At 47.3% G+C, this 12,102-nt stretch overlaps 10 non-coding genes across 10 annotated transcripts; all 10 read left to right on the forward strand.

Annotated features, from left to right (window-relative positions):
* The first annotated feature begins 288 nt into the window (after positions 1 to 288).
* On the forward strand, positions 289 to 361 carry TRNAV-CAC (transfer RNA valine (anticodon CAC)). Its single transcript has one exon. It is a non-coding gene; the product is annotated as a tRNA-Val (tRNA).
* A 1,315-nt stretch (positions 362 to 1,676) lies between these two features.
* Positions 1,677 to 1,748, forward strand: TRNAP-UGG (transfer RNA proline (anticodon UGG)). The gene has a single exon. It is a non-coding gene; the product is annotated as a tRNA-Pro (tRNA).
* Positions 1,749 to 2,168: 420 nt separating this feature from the next.
* TRNAV-CAC (transfer RNA valine (anticodon CAC)) lies at positions 2,169 to 2,241 on the forward strand. The gene has a single exon. It is a non-coding gene; the product is annotated as a tRNA-Val (tRNA).
* Positions 2,242 to 3,556: 1,315 nt separating this feature from the next.
* On the forward strand, positions 3,557 to 3,628 carry TRNAP-UGG (transfer RNA proline (anticodon UGG)). Its single transcript has one exon. It is a non-coding gene; the product is annotated as a tRNA-Pro (tRNA).
* Positions 3,629 to 5,436: 1,808 nt separating this feature from the next.
* On the forward strand, positions 5,437 to 5,508 carry TRNAP-UGG (transfer RNA proline (anticodon UGG)). The gene has a single exon. It is a non-coding gene; the product is annotated as a tRNA-Pro (tRNA).
* A 420-nt stretch (positions 5,509 to 5,928) lies between these two features.
* On the forward strand, positions 5,929 to 6,001 carry TRNAV-CAC (transfer RNA valine (anticodon CAC)). The gene has a single exon. It is a non-coding gene; the product is annotated as a tRNA-Val (tRNA).
* A 3,182-nt stretch (positions 6,002 to 9,183) lies between these two features.
* On the forward strand, positions 9,184 to 9,255 carry TRNAP-UGG (transfer RNA proline (anticodon UGG)). The gene has a single exon. It is a non-coding gene; the product is annotated as a tRNA-Pro (tRNA).
* A 420-nt stretch (positions 9,256 to 9,675) lies between these two features.
* TRNAV-CAC (transfer RNA valine (anticodon CAC)) lies at positions 9,676 to 9,748 on the forward strand. The gene has a single exon. It is a non-coding gene; the product is annotated as a tRNA-Val (tRNA).
* Positions 9,749 to 11,063: 1,315 nt separating this feature from the next.
* TRNAP-UGG (transfer RNA proline (anticodon UGG)) lies at positions 11,064 to 11,135 on the forward strand. Its single transcript has one exon. It is a non-coding gene; the product is annotated as a tRNA-Pro (tRNA).
* A 420-nt stretch (positions 11,136 to 11,555) lies between these two features.
* On the forward strand, positions 11,556 to 11,628 carry TRNAV-CAC (transfer RNA valine (anticodon CAC)). The gene has a single exon. It is a non-coding gene; the product is annotated as a tRNA-Val (tRNA).
* Positions 11,629 to 12,102: the final 474 nt, after the last annotated feature.

Consider the following 12,102-nt stretch of genomic DNA (forward strand, 5'->3'; position numbering starts at 1 on the left):
CCTTGCGACAAGCACTTTGTGTTCTCTGTTAGCTCTCAGTAACATTCCTTGATTTGCTTGTGAGTTTTGGCCGTCCGATCTCAAAGTGGAAATATGTCCTTCCCTCTGTACGCTGCATAGGCCCTCAGCTGGCATACTTGTATATGTGCGCATGCTTGATAGGACGTATGTTTTAGGCTGGATTGTGTGAGCTTCAGGCGCAAGGCATTTGATTAGTCTTTAAGCAGGTCCACTTGCACTGCCCTTTGCACCTGTTCTCCCAGTCCCTACAAAGGTGAGCAAGCAGCTGTTTCTGTAGTGTAGTGGTTATCACGTTCGCCTCACACGCGAAAGGTCCCCGGTTCGAGACCGGGCAGAAACACTCTCTGCTGGCATTTTACACAAAATAGTTTTTTTCCCCTTTTGTCACACACAAATGTAAAGTATGAACTTATTTGCGTTCCCATGGAAATAGCATATGCTCTCAAGAGCTTGAGAAATACACTGGGAAGGCAAGCATCCTCACATGTATTCTGTATATGGGGCCAATAAAAAAATGCACGCGCTTGCATTTTGTGTATGTAATGTTGCAGAGCACAGAGAGGATTTATTTTCCCTACTGCTGGGTATTTGGGTCTCTGGGATCACAGTTGGGTCCGCTCCGTCCTCTGAAATGGTCCATATTAGTTACATAGGTTAGTGTACCAAAGAAATAATACATTTTCATATACAGCTTCTTCATTTCTGTGTTCTGAGGGATTACCAGTTGTAAGAAATGCACTTGCCGGTACAGTGATTCCCTGGCTTTCTCTGGCCCGAGAAAGCTTTTCCTCTGAAGTGGGAACAGAAGTTGGACTGCTTCTGCTGAACTTCCTGAAAGCAGAGCTGGAGGGAGGAGGGACTTTTTGAGTGCTGGGAAAATTTGAGCTGGAAATTTGCATCGGCTGGACAGAGATTGCTTGGAGCAGCCAAAATATAATAACGGCCATGGCGCTCAAGTAAAGCAGAAAGCTTTTAGTATACACCTTTTGCACTCTTGTCAACGAAGCTGGGCTCTGTGAATGCTCACCCTACGCAAGAAAAGAGAACAGACTTTGCTGGTGACCTAAATATATCTCGCCTGATCGAGCACGATCGAGCTCTGAGTGAGCAGCTGTGCAATGGTCATCTTTACCAAAGGGGAGATGCTGCTTTTTCCAGTGTCACGCCCATGCTCTCAGGGCTGGAGGGAGGAGGGCTGCTTTTTGTTTTTACAGGCAAAAGGAAAGGCCCAGCCCTCAGAGCTTCTGCCAATGCAGATCCCAGCAGGTGCAAAATAAAGGCTCTCCCCCACCTTGCCAGCTGCAGATTGATCAGAAGACTGCTAGTCTAGTGTGTTGGGCCACTTTCTCTCTTCTGTGTATCGTCCCCTCTTATTACATAAACAGCATAAGAGGAATAAAGGAAGGAAGGAAGGAAGGAAGGAACAGTGTATCGCAAGCACCTTCCACCCTGATGTCAATGGGCCACCAACCTTCGGGATGAGGAGGAGACCTGTGAAGACAGTCAGAGCGTGCCGACTGGGGCATTCATTTGGCTCATACACCGACAAGGCTTTCAGCGGCAGGAACAAACTTCAGGAATAGGCATTCTTGGCCTCGAATCCTAAGGGGGGTGCAAACGCTGAGGACAATTCCGTCAAATGCTCAAAGGACCGTGGCTCGTTGGTCTAGGGGTATGATTCTCGCTTTGGGTGCGAGAGGTCCCGGGTTCAAATCCCGGACGAGCCCAATCAAGGTGGTTAACTTGAGCTCCTTTTTTTTGTTTTTTCAATGTTATTTTCATTGGACAGACTCTCTGGTTTTATCGGTAAGCAGTAGTCGATGAACAATTCACTTCCTGAACCTCTTTGCGTGCCATGTCCTTGCGACAAGCACTTTGTGTTCTCTGTTAGCTCTCAGTAACATTCCTTGATTTGCTTGTGAGTTTTGGCCGTCCGATCTCAAAGTGGAAATATGTCCTTCCCTCTGTACGCTGCATAGGCCCTCAGCTGGCATACTTGTATATGTGCGCATGCTTGATAGGACGTATGTTTTAGGCTGGATTGTGTGAGCTTCAGGCGCAAGGCATTTGATTAGTCTTTAAGCAGGTCCACTTGCACTGCCCTTTGCACCTGTTCTCCCAGTCCCTACAAAGGTGAGCAAGCAGCTGTTTCTGTAGTGTAGTGGTTATCACGTTCGCCTCACACGCGAAAGGTCCCCGGTTCGAGACCGGGCAGAAACACTCTCTGCTGGCATTTTACACAAAATAGTTTTTTTCCCCTTTTGTCACACACAAATGTAAAGTATGAACTTATTTGCGTTCCCATGGAAATAGCATATGCTCTCAAGAGCTTGAGAAATACACTGGGAAGGCAAGCATCCTCACATGTATTCTGTATATGGGGCCAATAAAAAAATGCACGCGCTTGCATTTTGTGTATGTAATGTTGCAGAGCACAGAGAGGATTTATTTTCCCTACTGCTGGGTATTTGGGTCTCTGGGATCACAGTTGGGTCCGCTCCGTCCTCTGAAATGGTCCATATTAGTTACATAGGTTAGTGTACCAAAGAAATAATACATTTTCATATACAGCTTCTTCATTTCTGTGTTCTGAGGGATTACCAGTTGTAAGAAATGCACTTGCCGGTACAGTGATTCCCTGGCTTTCTCTGGCCCGAGAAAGCTTTTCCTCTGAAGTGGGAACAGAAGTTGGACTGCTTCTGCTGAACTTCCTGAAAGCAGAGCTGGCGGGAGGAGGGACTTTTTGAGTGCTGGGAAAATTTGAGCTGGAAATTTGCATCGGCTGGACAGAGATTGCTTGGAGCAGCCAAAATATAATAACGGCCATGGCGCTCAAGTAAAGCAGAAAGCTTTTAGTATACACCTTTTGCACTCTTGTCAACGAAGCTGGGCTCTGTGAATGCTCACCCTACGCAAGAAAAGAGAACAGACTTTGCTGGTGACCTAAATATATCTCGCCTGATCGAGCACGATCGAGCTCTGAGTGAGCAGCTGTGCAATGGTCATCTTTACCAAAGGGGAGATGCTGCTTTTTCCAGTGTCACGCCCATGCTCTCAGGGCTGGAGGGAGGAGGGCTGCTTTTTGTTTTTACAGGCAAAAGGAAAGGCCCAGCCCTCAGAGCTTCTGCCAATGCAGATCCCAGCAGGTGCAAAATAAAGGCTCTCCCCCACCTTGCCAGCTGCAGATTGATCAGAAGACTGCTAGTCTAGTGTGTTGGGCCACTTTCTCTCTTCTGTGTATCGTCCCCTCTTATTACATAAACAGCATAAGAGGAATAAAGGAAGGAAGGAAGGAAGGAAGGAACAGTGTATCGCAAGCACCTTCCACCCTGATGTCAATGGGCCACCAACCTTCGGGATGAGGAGGAGACCTGTGAAGACAGTCAGAGCGTGCCGACTGGGGCATTCATTTGGCTCATACACCGACAAGGCTTTCAGCGGCAGGAACAAACTTCAGGAAAAGGCATTCTTGGCCTCGAATCCTAAGGGGGGTGCAAACGCTGAGGACAATTCCGTCAAATGCTCAAAGGACCGTGGCTCGTTGGTCTAGGGGTATGATTCTCGCTTTGGGTGCGAGAGGTCCCGGGTTCAAATCCCGGACGAGCCCAATCAAGGTGGTTAACTTGAGCTCCTTTTTTTTGTTTTTTCAATGTTATTTTCATTGGACAGACTCTCTGGTTTTCTCGGTAAGCAGTAGTCGATGAACAATTCACTTCCTGAACCTCTTTGCGTGCCATGTCCTTGCGACAAGCACTTTGTGTTCTCTGTTAGCTCTCAGTAACATTCCTTGATTTGCTTGTGAGTTTTGGCCGTCCGATCTCAAAGTGGAAATATGTCCTTCCCTCTGTACGCTGCATAGGCCCTCAGCTGGCATACTTGTATATGTGCGCATGCTTGATAGGACGTATGTTTTAGGCTGGATTGTGTGAGCTTCAGGCGCAAGGCATTTGATTAGTCTTTAAGCAGGTCCACTTGCACTGCCCTTTGCACCTGTTCTCCCAGTCCCTACAAAGGTGAGCAAGCAGCTGTTTCTGTAGTGTAGTGGTTATCACGGTCGCCTCACACGCGAAAGGTCCCCGGTTCGAGACCGGGCAGAAACACTCTCTGCTGGCATTTTACACAAAATAGTTTTTTTCCCCTTTTGTCACACACAAATGTAAAGTATGAACTTATTTGCGTTCTCATGGAAATAGCATATGCTCTCAAGAGCTTGAGAAATACACTGGGAAGGCAAGCATCCTCACATGTATTCTGTATATGGGGCCAATAAAAAAATGCACGCGCTTGCATTTTGTGTATGTAATGTTGCAGAGCACAGAGAGGATTTATTTTCCCTACTGCTGGGTATTTGGGTCTCTGGGATCACAGTTGGGTCCGCTCCGTCCTCTGAAATGGTCCATATTAGTTACATAGGTTAGTGTACCAAAGAAATAATACATTTTCATATACAGCTTCTTCATTTCTGTGTTCTGAGGGATTACCAGTTGTAAGAAATGCACTTGCCGGTACAGTGATTCCCTGGCTTTCTCTGGCCCGAGAAAGCTTTTCCTCTGAAGTGGGAACAGAAGTTGGACTGCTTCTGCTGAACTTCCTGAAAGCAGAGCTGGAGGGAGGAGGGACTTTTTGAGTGCTGGGAAAATTTGAGCTGGAAATTTGCATCGGCTGGACAGAGATTGCTTGGAGCAGCCAAAATATAATAACGGCCATGGCGCTCAAGTAAAGCAGAAAGCTTTTAGTATACACCTTTTGCACTCTTGTCAACGAAGCTGGGCTCTGTGAATGCTCACCCTACGCAAGAAAAGAGAACAGACTTTGCTGGTGACCTAAATATATCTCGCCTGATCGAGCACGATCGAGCTCTGAGTGAGCAGCTGTGCAATGGTCATCTTTACCAAAGGGGAGATGCTGCTTTTTCCAGTGTCACGCCCATGCTCTCAGGGCTGGAGGGAGGAGGGCTGCTTTTTGTTTTTACAGGCAAAAGGAAAGGCCCAGCCCTCAGAGCTTCTGCCAATGCAGATCCCAGCAGGTGCAAAATAAAGGCTCTCCCCCACCTTGCCAGCTGCAGATTGATCAGAAGACTGCTAGTCTAGTGTGTTGGGCCACTTTCTCTCTTCTGTGTATCGTCCCCTCTTATTACATAAACAGCATAAGAGGAATAAAGGAAGGAAGGAAGGAAGGAAGGAACAGTGTATCGCAAGCACCTTCCACCCTGATGTCAATGGGCCACCAACCTTCGGGATGAGGAGGAGACCTGTGAAGACAGTCAGAGCGTGCCGACTGGGGCATTCATTTGGCTCATACACCGACAAGGCTTTCAGCGGCAGGAACAAACTTCAGGAATAGGCATTCTTGGCCTCGAATCCTAAGGGGGGTGCAAACGCTGAGGACAATTCCGTCAAATGCTCAAAGGACCGTGGCTCGTTGGTCTAGGGGTATGATTCTCGCTTTGGGTGCGAGAGGTCCCGGGTTCAAATCCCGGACGAGCCCAATCAAGGTGGTTAACTTGAGCTCCTTTTTTTTGTTTTTTCAATGTTATTTTCATTGGACAGACTCTCTGGTTTTCTCGGTAAGCAGTAGTCGATGAACAATTCACTTCCTGAACCTCTTTGCGTGCCATGTCCTTGCGACAAGCACTTTGTGTTCTCTGTTAGCTCTCAGTAACATTCCTTGATTTGCTTGTGAGTTTTGGCCGTCCGATCTCAAAGTGGAAATATGTCCTTCCCTCTGTACGCTGCATAGGCCCTCAGCTGGCATACTTGTATATGTGCGCATGCTTGATAGGACGTATGTTTTAGGCTGGATTGTGTGAGCTTCAGGCGCAAGGCATTTGATTAGTCTTTAAGCAGGTCCACTTGCACTGCCCTTTGCACCTGTTCTCCCAGTCCCTACAAAGGTGAGCAAGCAGCTGTTTCTGTAGTGTAGTGGTTATCACGTTCGCCTCACACGCGAAAGGTCCCCGGTTCGAGACCGGGCAGAAACACTCTCTGCTGGCATTTTACACAAAATAGTTTTTTTCCCCTTTTGTCACACACAAATGTAAAGTATGAACTTATTTGCGTTCCCATGGAAATAGCATATGCTCTCAAGAGCTTGAGAAATACACTGGGAAGGCAAGCATCCTCACATGTATTCTGTATATGGGGCCAATAAAAAAATGCACGCGCTTGCATTTTGTGTATGTAATGTTGCAGAGCACAGAGAGGATTTATTTTCCCTACTGCTGGGTATTTGGGTCTCTGGGATCACAGTTGGGTCCGCTCCGTCCTCTGAAATGGTCCATATTAGTTACATAGGTTAGTGTACCAAAGAAATAATACATTTTCATATACAGCTTCTTCATTTCTGTGTTCTGAGGGATTACCAGTTGTAAGAAATGCACTTGCCGGTACAGTGATTCCCTGGCTTTCTCTGGCCCGAGAAAGCTTTTCCTCTGAAGTGGGAACAGAAGTTGGACTGCTTCTGCTGAACTTCCTGAAAGCAGAGCTGGCGGGAGGAGGGACTTTTTGAGTGCTGGGAAAATTTGAGCTGGAAATTTGCATAGGCTGGACAGAGATTGCTTGGAGCAGCCAAAATATAATAACGGCCATGGCGCTCAAGTAAAGCAGAAAGCTTTTAGTATACACCTTTTGCACTCTTGTCAACGAAGCTGGGCTCTGTGAATGCTCACCCTACGCAAGAAAAGAGAACAGACTTTGCTGGTGACCTAAATATATCTCGCCTGATCGAGCACGATCGAGCTCTGAGTGAGCAGCTGTGCAATGGTCATCTTTACCAAAGGGGAGATGCTGCTTTTTCCAGTGTCACGCCCATGCTCTCAGGGCTGGAGGGAGGAGGGCTGCTTTTTGTTTTTACAGGCAAAAGGAAAGGCCCAGCCCTCAGAGCTTCTGCCAATGCAGATCCCAGCAGGTGCAAAATAAAGGCTCTCCCCCACCTTGCCAGCTGCAGATTGATCAGAAGACTGCTAGTCTAGTGTGTTGGGCCACTTTCTCTCTTCTGTGTATCGTCCCCTCTTATTACATAAACAGCATAAGAGGAATAAAGGAAGGAAGGAAGGAAGGAAGGAACAGTGTATCGCAAGCACCTTCCACCCTGATGTCAATGGGCCACCAACCTTCGGGATGAGGAGGAGACCTGTGAAGACAGTCAGAGCGTGCCGACTGGGGCATTCATTTGGCTCATACACCGACAAGGCTTTCAGCGGCAGGAACAAACTTCAGGAAAAGGCATTCTTGGCCTCGAATCCTAAGGGGGGTGCAAACGCTGAGGACAATTCCGTCAAATGCTCAAAGGACCGTGGCTCGTTGGTCTAGGGGTATGATTCTCGCTTTGGGTGCGAGAGGTCCCGGACGAGCCCAATCAAGGTGGTTAACTTGAGCTCCTTTTTTTTGTTTTTTCAATGTTATTTTCATTGGACAGACTCTCTGGTTTTCTCGGTAAGCAGTAGTCGATGAACAATTCACTTCCTGAACCTCTTTGCGTGCCATGTCCTTGCGACAAGCACTTTGTGTTCTCTGTTAGCTCTCAGTAACATTCCTTGATTTGCTTGTGAGTTTTGGCCGTCCGATCTCAAAGTGGAAATATGTCCTTCCCTCTGTACGCTGCATAGGCCCTCAGCTGGCATACTTGTATATGTGCGCATGCTTGATAGGACGTATGTTTTAGGCTGGATTGTGTGAGCTTCAGGCGCAAGGCATTTGATTAGTCTTTAAGCAGGTCCACTTGCACTGCCCTTTGCACCTGTTCTCCCAGTCCCTACAAAGGTGAGCAAGCAGCTGTTTCTGTAGTGTAGTGGTTATCACGGTCGCCTCACACGCGAAAGGTCCCCGGTTCGAGACCGGGCAGAAACACTCTCTGCTGGCATTTTACACAAAATAGTTTTTTTCCCCTTTTGTCACACACAAATGTAAAGTATGAACTTATTTGCGTTCTCATGGAAATAGCATATGCTCTCAAGAGCTTGAGAAATACACTGGGAAGGCAAGCATCCTCACATGTATTCTGTATATGGGGCCAATAAAAAAATGCACGCGCTTGCATTTTGTGTATGTAATGTTGCAGAGCACAGAGAGGATTTATTTTCCCTACTGCTGGGTATTTGGGTCTCTGGGATCACAGTTGGGTCCGCTCCGTCCTCTGAAATGGTCCATATTAGTTACATAGGTTAGTGTACCAAAGAAATAATACATTTTCATATACAGCTTCTTCATTTCTGTGTTCTGAGGGATTACCAGTTGTAAGAAATGCACTTGCCGGTACAGTGATTCCCTGGCTTTCTCTGGCCCGAGAAAGCTTTTCCTCTGAAGTGGGAACAGAAGTTGGACTGCTTCTGCTGAACTTCCTGAAAGCAGAGCTGGAGGGAGGAGGGACTTTTTGAGTGCTGGGAAAATTTGAGCTGGAAATTTGCATCGGCTGGACAGAGATTGCTTGGAGCAGCCAAAATATAATAACGGCCATGGCGCTCAAGTAAAGCAGAAAGCTTTTAGTATACACCTTTTGCACTCTTGTCAACGAAGCTGGGCTCTGTGAATGCTCACCCTACGCAAGAAAAGAGAACAGACTTTGCTGGTGACCTAAATATATCTCGCCTGATCGAGCACGATCGAGCTCTGAGTGAGCAGCTGTGCAATGGTCATCTTTACCAAAGGGGAGATGCTGCTTTTTCCAGTGTCACGCCCATGCTCTCAGGGCTGGAGGGAGGAGGGCTGCTTTTTGTTTTTACAGGCAAAAGGAAAGGCCCAGCCCTCAGAGCTTCTGCCAATGCAGATCCCAGCAGGTGCAAAATAAAGGCTCTCCCCCACCTTGCCAGCTGCAGATTGATCAGAAGACTGCTAGTCTAGTGTGTTGGGCCACTTTCTCTCTTCTGTGTATCGTCCCCTCTTATTACATAAACAGCATAAGAGGAATAAAGGAAGGAAGGAAGGAAGGAAGGAACAGTGTATCGCAAGCACCTTCCACCCTGATGTCAATGGGCCACCAACCTTCGGGATGAGGAGGAGACCTGTGAAGACAGTCAGAGCGTGCCGACTGGGGCATTCATTTGGCTCATACACCGACAAGGCTTTCAGCGGCAGGAACAAACTTCAGGAATAGGCATTCTTGGCCTCGAATCCTAAGGGGGGTGCAAACGCTGAGGACAATTCCGTCAAATGCTCAAAGGACCGTGGCTCGTTGGTCTAGGGGTATGATTCTCGCTTTGGGTGCGAGAGGTCCCGGGTTCAAATCCCGGACGAGCCCAATCAAGGTGGTTAACTTGAGCTCCTTTTTTTTGTTTTTTCAATGTTATTTTCATTGGACAGACTCTCTGGTTTTCTCGGTAAGCAGTAGTCGATGAACAATTCACTTCCTGAACCTCTTTGCGTGCCATGTCCTTGCGACAAGCACTTTGTGTTCTCTGTTAGCTCTCAGTAACATTCCTTGATTTGCTTGTGAGTTTTGGCCGTCCGATCTCAAAGTGGAAATATGTCCTTCCCTCTGTACGCTGCATAGGCCCTCAGCTGGCATACTTGTATATGTGCGCATGCTTGATAGGACGTATGTTTTAGGCTGGATTGTGTGAGCTTCAGGCGCAAGGCATTTGATTAGTCTTTAAGCAGGTCCACTTGCACTGCCCTTTGCACCTGTTCTCCCAGTCCCTACAAAGGTGAGCAAGCAGCTGTTTCTGTAGTGTAGTGGTTATCACGTTCGCCTCACACGCGAAAGGTCCCCGGTTCGAGACCGGGCAGAAACACTCTCTGCTGGCATTTTACACAAAATAGTTTTTTTCCCCTTTTGTCACACACAAATGTAAAGTATGAACTTATTTGCGTTCCCATGGAAATAGCATATGCTCTCAAGAGCTTGAGAAATACACTGGGAAGGCAAGCATCCTCACATGTATTCTGTATATGGGGCCAATAAAAAAATGCACGCGCTTGCATTTTGTGTATGTAATGTTGCAGAGCACAGAGAGGATTTATTTTCCCTACTGCTGGGTATTTGGGTCTCTGGGATCACAGTTGGGTCCGCTCCGTCCTCTGAAATGGTCCATATTAGTTACATAGGTTAGTGTACCAAAGAAATAATACATTTTCATATACAGCTTCTTCATTTCTGTGTTCTGAGGGATTACCAGTTGTAAGAAATGCACTTGCCGGTACAGTGATTCCCTGGCTTTCTCTGGCCCGAGAAAGCTTTTCCTCTGAAGTGGGAACAGAAGTTGGACTGCTTCTGCTGAACTTCCTGAAAGCAGAGCTGGCGGGAGGAGGGACTTTTTGAGTGCTGGGAAAATTTGAGCTGGAAATTTGCATCGGCTGGACAGAGATTGCTTGGAGCAGCCAAAATATAATAACGGCCATGGCGCTCAAGTAAAGCAGAAAGCTTTTAGTATACACCTTTTGCACTCTTGTCAACGAAGCTGGGCTCTGTGAATGCTCACCCTACGCAAGAAAAGAGAACAGACTTTGCTGGTGACCTAAATATATCTCGCCTGATCGAGCACGATCGAGCTCTGAGTGAGCAGCTGTGCAATGGTCATCTTTACCAAAGGGGAGATGCTGCTTTTTCCAGTGTCACGCCCATGCTCTCAGGGCTGGAGGGAGGAGGGCTGCTTTTTGTTTTTACAGGCAAAAGGAAAGGCCCAGCCCTCAGAGCTTCTGCCAATGCAGATCCCAGCAGGTGCAAAATAAAGGCTCTCCCCCACCTTGCCAGCTGCAGATTGATCAGAAGACTGCTAGTCTAGTGTGTTGGGCCACTTTCTCTCTTCTGTGTATCGTCCCCTCTTATTACATAAACAGCATAAGAGGAATAAAGGAAGGAAGGAAGGAAGGAAGGAACAGTGTATCGCAAGCACCTTCCACCCTGATGTCAATGGGCCACCAACCTTCGGGATGAGGAGGAGACCTGTGAAGACAGTCAGAGCGTGCCGACTGGGGCATTCATTTGGCTCATACACCGACAAGGCTTTCAGCGGCAGGAACAAACTTCAGGAAAAGGCATTCTTGGCCTCGAATCCTAAGGGGGGTGCAAACGCTGAGGACAATTCCGTCAAATGCTCAAAGGACCGTGGCTCGTTGGTCTAGGGGTATGATTCTCGCTTTGGGTGCGAGAGGTCCCGGGTTCAAATCCCGGACGAGCCCAATCAAGGTGGTTAACTTGAGCTCCTTTTTTTTGTTTTTTCAATGTTATTTTCATTGGACAGACTCTCTGGTTTTCTCGGTAAGCAGTAGTCGATGAACAATTCACTTCCTGAACCTCTTTGCGTGCCATGTCCTTGCGACAAGCACTTTGTGTTCTCTGTTAGCTCTCAGTAACATTCCTTGATTTGCTTGTGAGTTTTGGCCGTCCGATCTCAAAGTGGAAATATGTCCTTCCCTCTGTACGCTGCATAGGCCCTCAGCTGGCATACTTGTATATGTGCGCATGCTTGATAGGACGTATGTTTTAGGCTGGATTGTGTGAGCTTCAGGCGCAAGGCATTTGATTAGTCTTTAAGCAGGTCCACTTGCACTGCCCTTTGCACCTGTTCTCCCAGTCCCTACAAAGGTGAGCAAGCAGCTGTTTCTGTAGTGTAGTGGTTATCACGTTCGCCTCACACGCGAAAGGTCCCCGGTTCGAGACCGGGCAGAAACACTCTCTGCTGGCATTTTACACAAAATAGTTTTTTTCCCCTTTTGTCACACACAAATGTAAAGTATGAACTTATTTGCGTTCTCATGGAAATAGCATATGCTCTCAAGAGCTTGAGAAATACACTGGGAAGGCAAGCATCCTCACATGTATTCTGTATATGGGGCCAATAAAAAAATGCACGCGCTTGCATTTTGTGTATGTAATGTTGCAGAGCACAGAGAGGATTTATTTTCCCTACTGCTGGGTATTTGGGTCTCTGGGATCACAGTTGGGTCCGCTCCGTCCTCTGAAATGGTCCATATTAGTTACATAGGTTAGTGTACCAAAGAAATAATACATTTTCATATACAGCTTCTTCATTTCTGTGTTCTGAGGGATTACCAGTTGTAAGAAATGCACTTGCCGGTACAGTGATTCCCTGGCTTTCTCTGGCCCGAGAAAGCTTTTCCTCTGAAGTGGGAACAGAAGTTGGAC

Source organism: Ambystoma mexicanum, chromosome 2q (genome assembly GCF_040938575.1).
Source record: "Ambystoma mexicanum isolate Mex_15411 chromosome 2q, UKY_AmexF1_1, whole genome shotgun sequence".
Taxonomy (NCBI): Eukaryota; Metazoa; Chordata; class Amphibia; order Caudata; family Ambystomatidae; genus Ambystoma; species Ambystoma mexicanum.